Here is an 11,712-nt window from a genome sequence, read left to right as displayed (position 1 = left end):
ACTAGGCATATGAGCCCCCTTTTGAATTGTTGATCAGGGTTTTCTAAGAGACTTCCCAGACAGTAGAAGCTATTGCTATTATCTTTGGTTGCCTCTTAGAGGTAGAAGGTAAGCCCCTACTAATAAAGATACCATGAACTTTAGAAGCCAGACCCAAAGGTCCCCACTAGGAAAGGCTTCCACTGGAGGCCTAGCTTTTATGCCACACAAGGTTCCAAAGGAGGGCAGCAAACACATGGAGGCCAGCTATAGCACACATGAACCACCACAACAACCAACATGAAACAATAGCGCTAAGCATGCAGTAGTGGCACGAGTCCTTTGGTGGTAACCACCAGCTTTCTAATTGGATTTAATAGCTGCTCAATGAGATAAACCATGCATCATAACCCAACTCATGCATCGGAAACTCAAGTCTAGGGAAGTCATGGCTCTCAGAGGAGAACCTATAGCTACCTCTTTGTTAAACTGGCATAAACCCTAATTAGACTTCAAATATTTTTCTTTATTTCTACAAATAAATGTAATCCTAACCCCTCATTAAGGAAACTTCTCTTTGCAATAGATCATTACAGAAAACCACAACCAATGGAAATGTGAGTTGTGGAGGTCAGCCTCAATGTATCTACAAAATGCTTCCGTACCTAAGGCTCATAGAACATTGTGGGAGATGAGACAGAAAGATCTTCAGAACCAGAAGAACAGGGAGTTTGCTAAGAAATTGTGTCTCTAAGGACTGTCGGAAGGTATACACATACACCCTTACCAACATGACCGCCTAAACCCGAACTGAACAAAGGCAACACCAATAGACATGCCATTGTAGCTGGAAGACAGCCCAGGAGGCCTCAGGCCTACCCGAAGAAAGACAGGCAACTAAGCAATGCACAGAGTGGGGGGAATAATCTTAGTTATCCACTACCAAATGGTCAGCCCTGACCACTGACACATATAAATAACAATATACAGACTGAGCAAGGAGTATTTATGTATTTAAGAACATATTAATGAAAAAAAAAAAGATTGAAAGAGAGAAAGGAGGGTTTTGGCAGAGTTTGAAGGGAGGAAAGGGAGGGAGGAAAAATGGTGTAATTATCTTATAATTTCAAAAATAAAATAATTATATTTGAAAAAAAAATCCAAATCTGAACAGTGCTGTAAAGGGTGGTCTCAGGATTAAACATGACGGCAAAATTGAGTAGTGTTATAGTTTGCCACCCCCCTCTGCTCTCCCGCAAGAGACTTCCTCTGCACTTTGCTCTTTGTCACACAGTTCATGGATTTCAGTAAATTTCCTTACCTGCTGATGTGTATGTTAGCTGATATGCAGGGTAGTCGCAGGCGGTGGTTTAAAATATCGTCTTTCCTTGCGATTTGAAATGAGGAGGCATTTTTGTATTCACAGAAGTGGGCTTCAATGGCTCAATCACGCGTACTTTTGGTATCACTTTCTAAGGCAAGGAAATCTCACATTAAGCTACTTATAAGAGGAGTCAGGTCTTAGCCCCCAGAGGTGCAGGAACGGAATGCACCCGGAACCTTTCTTGAGGCAGGGAAGGTAGCCAGGGTGCACATTTGGTTTTATGTCTTAGATGTTCCCTGTAGATCCAGCTGCTTGTCTGTGAGGTACCCTGGGGGCGCTGAGAGCGGACTCTTCAGGTTCTGCACATGACTGTGCTAACAGGCCTGGTGTTCACTCCTACACTCCTCTATTCTTTCTTTGTTTCTTTATTTCTCTCCTCCTTCCTTCCTTCCTTCCTTCCTTTCTTCCTTCCTTCCTTCCTTTCCCTTCCTCCCTCCCTTTCTCTCTCTCTCTCCTTCCTTCCTTCTTTCTTTCTTTCTTTCTTTCTTTCTTTCTTTCTTTCTTTCTTTCTTTCTTTCTTTCTTAAAGAAATGACACAAAAGGTGATGGACAGATGGTTTCTATCATCAGGACATAAAGAGGACAATGTCATTTCTGGTCCTAAAATGTAATACAGAAATAGGTTCTTGGAAGCAATCTTCCATAATTCTGATGATATCTGACATCTATCTTTCCCACAAAGAAGACCAAAGGAAGATGAGTTGATTTTTCAGTTTTTTTGTAAATGTGTAATTATTCTCTTGGTTACAATGTCTAATTTGTCCTAGCTTAGGTACACCATGTTCGCTTTCCCAGTTTGGCATAAAGTTCTTGGGACAAAGAGAAAGTAAATGAGGTATTTTGTGTACCTTCTCAATGTCAAGGAATTCTACCACAGGAAACCTTAGAGGATATTTTAACCATATCCAAACCATAGCAAATAAGTAGGAGAGGGGGATTCTTTTCTTCTTCTACAACAGTATTAAATCATACAATAATTACCAAAGGACAATGTAGATCAACCGTTTATTTCTTTCCCTCTTACTTGACATTGAAAGTAAATTCCTAACCCTGGTTGAATCCCTGAGCATGTGTGCACTCACATGGGTAGGCTATCAGAAGACATGTAGCATCATCCTTTATCATTCTCTACGTTATTGCTTTGAGACAGGGTTTCTCCCTGAACCTGAGTCTGGAGATCACATTTCAAAACTAAGCCGGCAGTTAACAAACCTCTTATCTCTGTCGCCAGGTCTTTCCTGGGGCCACAGGTGTGGGAGACAATGCCTTGCTTGTTAGGTGGGTGCTTGGCTCAGGTCATCAAGGTTACACAGAGCTTTTAACCACTGCGTTGTCTCCTTAGCTCCCCATGCCTTATTTTTAAATCTCAGTGTAGTATGTTAACTTCTTTCTTCATTCTCTAACATAATGAATATCCTTACAATCTTAGGAATAATGGCATAAATCCTCCGTTCTCATGCTGGGTTCGGGATCGAAGCTGAGAAAACTCACCAGATGCTTAAAAAAAAAAAAAATGAAAGCTTTATTTTCTGCTCGCACTGGGAGGTGGCTACTTTGGGATTTGAACCACATCCCTGTAGGGGAGATTGTACAACATTATTATAGGATGGGAACACAAAGCAAGGGAGATCAGGTGGGATGTTGCATTGACCAATCATATTTTGACTGGGCCACCTGAGGTTAACTTTCAGGGTCCTTGAGTCGGTTTTTGTAGTCAGGTTCCCTCCTAGACTCTGACCTGGAATCTAAAGTGATAAGAGAACAAAGAAGTGGTCAAGCAGCCCTTAGTCAATTAAGTCAAGACAGCAGCACATTTATGATTTGTGTATCTTAGGTTAGATAACAGGATAACAGCGTCTGTCCTCTTTACATCCTTTCCTGGTGAACAGACAAACAGGAAACATCAGAAGAAGCAGGATAGAAGTTGGGTTCCAGGCCCTGGGAATGTGAACTCAATTTTGATCCTGCCAGCAAGGTGGAACTCATTCCTGAGATGGCTGAACTTGCAAAACTACCTCCTACCACTCAGCCTTGCCTGTTTAAACAAGGAAATGGCGTTTCAGAGCTGATGTCTTGCTCAGTCTCATCTCTACTCCTGCCAGGAAAGTCTGCATCCCGATCAATCAGCGCTTTTACATCGTATTTAGCAGTGACCCAGAAAATATTTTCATCCTTTTCTCTCATACGAAAGTTAAAGTTTACAGGACAGTATAAGGCAAAGAGGGATTAATTTAATATGAGACTCCTGGCCTTGGTGACAATATGCACAGCTTTGCCATCTGGGGTTTTGGTAAATTAGATTATCTTTTACAAACTGTGGTTTGCTTTCAAAAAGGCCAAATGCTATTTCCTGTCAGCTTTCTTAATTACCTGTCAAGCATAATTCCTCCCCCAGAACTGATTACAGTGAAGGCTCTAAAGCCGTAGCTGGTCCAGTCATTATTTACTAGCAGAAAGTGTGACTAAAATCCACATGGAGTTGTCAATAGTTAAGTCTTGGGAAAATGTCTCCGAGGCCCTAGCTCTTCTCTTTAGTCAGTTGTACAGGTTTAGCAATTCCTCACTGCCTGAGCTTTCCAGAGTTTCAACACCTGAAAATCCCTAACGAATGTGCAAACTCTTTTTGTCTGTGTGATGTGCAAAGACTGGTGAGTCACAGAGCCCAGAAAAGCACAATAGTCCATTTCGGGCTGAGAGGATGTAGGTGTTAGGATCACAAAAGAAACCTGGACCTTGCTTGCAGCTCAGCCTACATACCCTGGCGGTGACTCTGTCTACAGTTCAGTTCTTGGCATAGTTCTCATTTTAGTCTTATGAGTCAGGGATTATGCGTGTCTACTGGGATGCTATAGGAACAGGTGGCATACAAAAACAGACTGCAGGAACAGGTGCAGAGAGAAATCAACTATTTTTTTTTTGTCCCCAGTGAAGGTTGGAGAGGGGCGAAGAAGGAAATATGAGCATCTCTGGAATTTCCTGTGTGTGTTTGGTGGGCAGAGTGACATCCACAAACACAGCCCCAGATGAGGTAATGAGCCAGTGGAGTTACAAATCAGTGAAATGTGCTTCCAGCTCCATTTATCTCTCCTACTGATGAGTTTCTGTGTTTTGCTCAGGGAGAGTGATATTGCTGGGTAGGGATCTCTCTCTGTTAAATTACTTGAGCTCCTCTTTGAGATGCCAATCAACCCCCTTTGTGTTTTTCCATCCATCTACTTGGAGAAGAGAAAAATCAGAAACACAAACACCTACATCTCTATTCTGTAGCTTCCCACACATCTTGCTTAAGCTTGTTTCTTGCCTCTTTGGAAACTACTACCAGAACTTCCTGGTACACCTACACACAAACATTCCAAGTTCAACTTAAGCCTCTGTCTTTTATAAAGCTTTTTCACCAGACAGCTTTTGACTTCTCTGTGTCACTATTGTTAAGATTCCATATATAAATTTATATTTTCCTTATATGTTAAATATAACATATTTATATTTTAATACATTAGGTTTTTTTTTTCTATCTAGACAGTGAACAATTCCAACTACTGGTACCCTTGGCAAATGTCTTGCATGTCACTGAACAGAACACACATGGGTCCCTCTACACATACTGGCTAGAAGTGTGAGCCACAGAAATCCAATAGGATTAAGAACTCAGTTAAAAGAAGAGGGAGAAACAGGGGTGGAGAAATGACTAGAGAGGTCAAGCCTAGGGCTTATGTAGTCACCCATCTGCTCATGGAACATCTTCACTTGTTTTAGAGGAGAAGGACTGCATGCTTGATTCCAGGCCCAACAGCTAAAGAATAAAAAAACCTTAAAAGAAATAGCAGACACTTGAGACTGAGGTCAGGGACACAGAGGAGGTCAGTGAAACCTGGTCTCTACAACAGGTTTCAGTGAAGTTGGTACCAGGCAAGCCATGGAGGGGTCTGTCTGCCCATGGATGGGATGGACAGGGACAGTGGCCTGACTGACACCCACCCACACTGTCACTCCCGCACCTTCCCCTGCTCATCTGCTTCTCATCCCCTTAGATAAGGATCCAGAGTTCATCCTGTATTCATCTCCTACTTGTTGCATCTGCTCTGCCTCAAGCTAAGCTCTGTGCTATGGCTCTAACATGCCAAGTCACTACTTTGCTTCTGTGCCTCTGTAGACTGCTTCTCCTGGCACCTGAATGGCTTTTGACTTATTTGTTTCTAGCCCTGCTTAAATGTCATCTTTCAGGGAAGGTCTTCCCAGGGCATCTCATTAAAAATCCCTCTTTATTTTTTTCTGTCACTCTTCTAAATATTAATTGTATTGTTCTTTGTGACAAATCTCACCTCCCGACTGTACACCCATGTATCTAGCTATACATACATGCATACACGCGCACAGTCATGCATTGCTTAAAGACAGGGATAAAGTCTGAGAATCCAGATCATTAAGAGAGTGTGTCATCATGTGAGCATCACAGCCTGCTTTCTCAAGCCTTGGTGGTATAGACTGCTTACACCAAAGCTATCCTACCAACCCAAATATCACGTGACTGTGTTGAGCTCTGCAGTTAGCTGTAACACATCTACATACTGTTTAAGTAGACATACTTAAACATAAAAAATATAAATTAATATATTGTAGAAGTCTTTTAGCTCCATTATAATCTTCTGGGATAATCATATATGTAGTCCGTCCCTATGTAGTGTAAGATACACAGACGTATACACTTATATGTGTTTATTATCTTTTTCTTCTGTTTGAATGTGAGCTCCTGCTTCTCTTACTAGGTCCTAACTCATAGCAGGCTTGTATTGAATACCTATGACACAAATGATTAAAGAAGTATGAATGTGTGTGTGTGTGTGTGTGTGTGTGTGCGCGCGTGTGTGTGTGTGTGTGTGTGTGTGTGTGTTACTGGAAATCAAATCCAGGGCCTTGGGTTTGCTAACTAAGTACTGTACCTCAGGGCTACATCTTCAGTTCCAGAAAATGACTTTTAAAACAGGCCTGTTTTTTTTTGTTTGTTTGTTTTTGTTTTTGTTTTTATAGATTATTTACTTTTGGGAAAATTACTTTATCTACTACCTTGATTTTGCTGTCTGTTGACTGAGTAGATTACACATAATAGTAAATTGTGGGGAAGAATATTCATTCAACACATGACACTAGGACTGTCCCTGCCACAAGGTATAAGTACTCAGTGAATGACAGCTGGACTTTTTAACTTGCTTTGGAATTTTCAAACATCTGGGTTTTTTTGCTATGTACATCTGTTAAGCAACCTGATCCTTGCTGTTGAATGAGCTGGGTGTGGAGGGAGCTGGTGACTTCCCATTCACAAGAGACAAAACCACCAGTAATAATAGTGTAGTCCAAAGGCAAAATTCACGGGCCTTTGATTTTGCTTAAACATATTATATCATCTGTTTTCTTAGGAAGAGCAGATGTTTTGACTTTGGTCTGGTCCAGTTAAGAGAAGGACATGGGAGTGTATTTATAGCTATATCTTGTCCATCTCTGATCAGCTTCTGGTCTTTGACACACTTGCCCTTGCAGGAACAAGATCCTATCTGGGTAACTTCCCTGAAATATGCATCTCCTTCTTTCCTGCGTTATTCTTAGTTGCACCGAGGGCCAGTGACAGCTGGTAACTGTAAGAGAAGAACATCTAAGCCTAGAAACAATGAAATGAATGCTAATCATGGCATGCTTTCTAGAGAGACAAGCAATGCCTGAAATTATGATTGTGAGGACCTAGTTGAATAGGAACTACCTCTTATCTACGTCTAGAGCCCAATGAAGAAAAACTTAGTGGTTAAATAAAGCAAATAGCCCCCAGTTTACCATGGGCTAGGTAGACTATCCTTCCTAAAAGAAAACCTACAGTGTTCAGTGCTCCATAGTTTGTACCATTTTATGTGAGAGTGTAAATATTGGGACACCTGAACATCATCAGTCTTGAGTTACTCCTGTTTGAAATATGACATGTGAAAATACAATCTTTGGAGAGGGAGCTATGGAAAACACAAAGACAAAATGAAGTGGGAGAAGGCTTGCTTCAGAAAACATTGCTCCACAAACTGCTGAACTACAACCCTTTCAAATTTACAGAAACACTGTACATATGATTTTATTTTTAAAACCAGTGAACTATTATTTGAAATGTTTCTGTGAGTGACCAATGACTTTCTGGCTTCAATGACTAGAATATTTACTCATTTTAATTTTCTCAGATGATTTAATCTTAACAGATTTTTTTCCTAGTCTCTTAACTAAGATCTGTTTATTTTTTGCTTATGAGAATAATGTCTAGACAAAGTCCGGCACTGAAATTCAGTTATTCACTAAACATCTAGCAAGTACACTAAGTGTGATGTTGGCCATGTGGGCATCTTTGGATGCTGATGAACTGTTTTCTTTGGATAAGCCACTCTTCTTTTCTAGACTCTTATTATTAGTTTTACAGGAATAAGATTACTGCTGATGAAATTATACATTACAGGGCATTTGTGCAGTTATAAAAGAACCGATGCCAACACAGAATGTTACTGAAAACATAGTTCTTGTTTTACATATGTTTTAGAGAAAGGTTAAAAGAAAAAAATTGCAAATTGGATTCTGTTTTGCAATAAAAGGGCAGCTGTCAACTAGTGCCCTGAGCCTTCAGAAAATGGAAAAGGATGCCCCAAACCCAGCATAATTGTTCTCTCTGACAAAGGACTTGGCTTACTAAGGCCCTCTCCCTGCTGTGATTAATTCATCTTGTTTATATCCTCCCAGCTACCTGCCTAGCTCCTGAGAAGTTCTAGAAAGAAAGGCAATTTGACACAAGTCTAGTGATTTTCTGTGTTAAATACTAAGTTTTACTCTTGGGTTATTGTCATTATGGAAATTAAAGGTATTTATGAATTTGAAGCATCAAATGACATTTGCCTGGCGACTCACTGAGGAGAGCCAAGTCTTCGCATTGTCAGAAATGATTGTCATCTTTCTCATTTACTCATGTGGATATGAGATGGACTCTCGTCCTAAGCATAAAGGGGGACCAGTAGTTAGAACTTAGAGAGACATTGGGGAAACGTGTTGCCTTCATCTTTTCAAGTCACTTTGCAGGAGCCCTAAGTATGCAGTATGCGCAGTGCAGGGAGCTGGGTGTGGATGGCTACCATAGTGTTACTCATGACTCAATGATTCTGATATTGGAATGAATCCTATAGACACTTGTGTCCGTCTTACACTATTCATCTTTTTATATTTTGGGAGTAAATGACGGGTTTTTATTTGCAGAGGTTGACTGTATCTCCTGCCAATTATTTTGGGGGAAGATAATCCCAAATAAAACATTTGAATTAGTAGGGAAACTTTATTCTGGGGGATACTGGCAGAAAGCTTTGGGATGAATTCCCTTTGTGGAGATGGCCAAAGCCTGGGTAGAAGGAAGAATTGGGTTAGGCTATTGGGCTCTCATTCTATCAATAGTTGTAGCTAAATGTGTGTATTACATCTTTGTTCCTCTTCCCCCTTAAAGCTGCAAGGAGAGTTTTCTAAAGGACAAGTTTAGGTATGGCATTTTTTTCTCAATCCCAGAGACCAGAAAGCTCTTTGAGCCTCTCTGTATAGAACTGGATTCTATCTGTTATAACACATCTTTTTTCACAGACTTGAAAACCCACCTCAGAGTCTTAACTGAGTTCTTTTTCAAACCTTAAAGATTTCTAAAACTTTTTCTTAAGGCTAAGTTTATTACAGTGGATACTAACAACTGTAGGAGAGTCTGTTTTTAAATAGACTCCTCTTGGAAATAATGTTTGGAAATGCATATCTAAGTGAGTGTTTCAGAAGAATATTTAGCTTATACTGTTAGCAGCTCATCTGAGGGGTTTTTAGCAACATAGCCCTTTTGGTTTTTGCATATTTTCATTAAACCTCTATTGAGTACATACTAGGTGTGGCTAAGATACTGAGAATACGACAGTGAATAAGACATTAAGATTCCTGCACTCCAAGAAGAGGAGAAAGCAGACAATAAATAATATAAATCTGAAAAGAATATAGTATGCTAAGAAGCAAGGCGGGTTTACATAACTGTGCAAGTTGCACAGTGCATAAAGGTGCCACCATTTAAATGAAGGCTTGGCCTTCATAGTTGTATGTACCTATCTTTATAGTGTTTTTTTGGGGGGAATTTTTTTTGTCTTTTTATAATTTTCATAGAGGCTTTTAAAAATTCTTAGTTGAGGTGAGTAGCAGATAGTGAGTAAGCCTGTTAAGAATCTGTTGTAGAGATTCAAGCACAAGATGATGGTGGCTGATTAAAGAAAATTGCATTAGAAGTGACACAATAGTTGTTCTTAAAGTCTACATATACTTTGGAACAGTTGCTGATGGGATTTGAGAGGAAAAACAGAGAAAAAAATGAATTTAAATCACTACCAAGCCTTTGGTAGAACTGACTTGGAGAATGGAGTAGTCCTGAAGTGAGATCAAGAACACTTCAGGTGGAGCCTGCCTGAGGGGTGGAGATCAGCAGTCATGGCTTGCACACTGAAGGCCAGATGCCCATTAGACATCCACATGGAGATGTCACACAAGCAGATGGGTGAATAGGTCTGAAGTGCAGAAATAAGCCCAGACTGAGGACATGAATTTTTAACTATATTATTTTTTTGAGAGCTATTGTGAGCTACCACTTGCCTGCTAATGGTTGACAATGTTGGCAAATCTATAATTTTTATCTAATATTTGTAACATTACATCTGTGAATAACTGAATAAGTAAATTTGTCTTAGCTTGCGAGTCAGCCTGAGGAAGAATTTTAAAATGGTTTCTACATTTCATCATTGAAAACACACAGTTCTACATAACTAAGACATTAGGAGCAGTGATTCTCACTCTTCCTAATGATGTGACCCTTGAATACAGTTCCTCATGCTGTGGTGGCCCTCAGCCATAAAATTATTTTTTGTTGCTACTTCATAACTGTAATTTGGCTACTGTTATGAACCATAATGTAAATAATTTTTGAAATATGTTTGCCAAAGAGGTCTTGACCCATAGATTGAAAACCAGTATCTTAGAGCAGCTCTTTCTGCCTGAGGCACAGGGGACATCTCAGAGGAGGGGTCAGGGAGAACAGAAGAATTGGCAGATAGAGGAAGAGGGCTACAGAATACTGTTTTCTGATAGAACATACATGGCACACTCATTAATCACACAAGCTCTGATCTTGTTCACAAGATTGTGCTAGACAAAATTCCAAGACAGAGTAGACCATCTCCAGGGTCTACCTCTTACTGCGGAGCTATTGGTGGTGCATGGACTGTTGCTGTTGGTCCCTTGTACCAATCAGACAACAGCATCATTTTTAAATTGTTAAAATGTTAACTGATGGTGTACAAAGTTCACTTGATATTTTCTTGTTTAAGGAAAAGCACTACAAAACATCGTGAGGAGACCAAACTGAGCCAGAGGAAGGTGCCTCAGGGTGTGCCTGAGACCACTGTGATATGTATATAAAGTCCTTACAAGGAAGCAGCAGAAAAAGAAAGGGAGGAAAGAAAGAAGGAAGGAAGAGAGAGAGGAAGGGAGTAAGTAAGGAAGGAAGGAAGAAAGGAAGAAAGGAAGGAAGAAAAGAAGGAAGGGAAGGAGGGAAAGAGGGAAGAAGGAAGGTAGGAAGAAAGGAAGGAAAAGAGGGAGGGAGGAAGGAAGGAAAGGAGGAAGGAAGCAAGGAAGGAAGGGAGGGAAGGAGGGAGGGAAGGAGGGAGGAAGGAAGGAAGGGGAGGGAAGAAGAAAGGAAGGAAGGAAGGAAGGAAAGGAGGAAGGGAGGAAGGAAGGAAGAGAGGAAGGAAGAAAGGAAGGAAGGAAGGGAGAAGGGAGAGGGGAAGGAAGGAAGGAAGAGAGGAAGGAAGGAAGGAAGGAAGGGAGAAGAGGGGGGAAGGAAGGAAGGAAGGAAGGGAGAAGGGAGGGAGGAAGGAAGGAAGGAAGGGAGAAGGGAGGGAGGAAAGGAGGGAGGGAGGAAAGAAGGAAGGAAAGAAGGAAGTGAGGGAGGGAGGAAAGGAAGGAGGGAGGAAGGAAGCATGGAAGAATCATTCTATTGAAGATGTGGCCACTAGGATGCCATGCTCCAGTGGATGGCCCCACACTCACATACGTATGATCAGCACCAACTGGACTTAGTAAATTACATGAAAAAAAACTTAAAAGGCATGATATCATGAGGAGGATATTTGGGGTAAATGGGATGTATATATGGTTGTATTTTCTTTTTATGCATTTATAAAATCTAAGGATAAAGATACTTTTCCAAAAGGTGGACATTTCATTCCTTCTTAAAAGGGGGAACCAATTACCCAATTAAGGAGTTGCAGAGA

Source organism: Mastomys coucha, unplaced genomic scaffold, assembly GCF_008632895.1.
Source record: "Mastomys coucha isolate ucsf_1 unplaced genomic scaffold, UCSF_Mcou_1 pScaffold22, whole genome shotgun sequence".
NCBI lineage: Eukaryota > Metazoa > Chordata > Mammalia > Rodentia > Muridae > Mastomys > Mastomys coucha.
The sequence above is the reverse complement of the archived record's forward strand: the minus strand, read 5'-3'. Positions refer to the sequence as shown.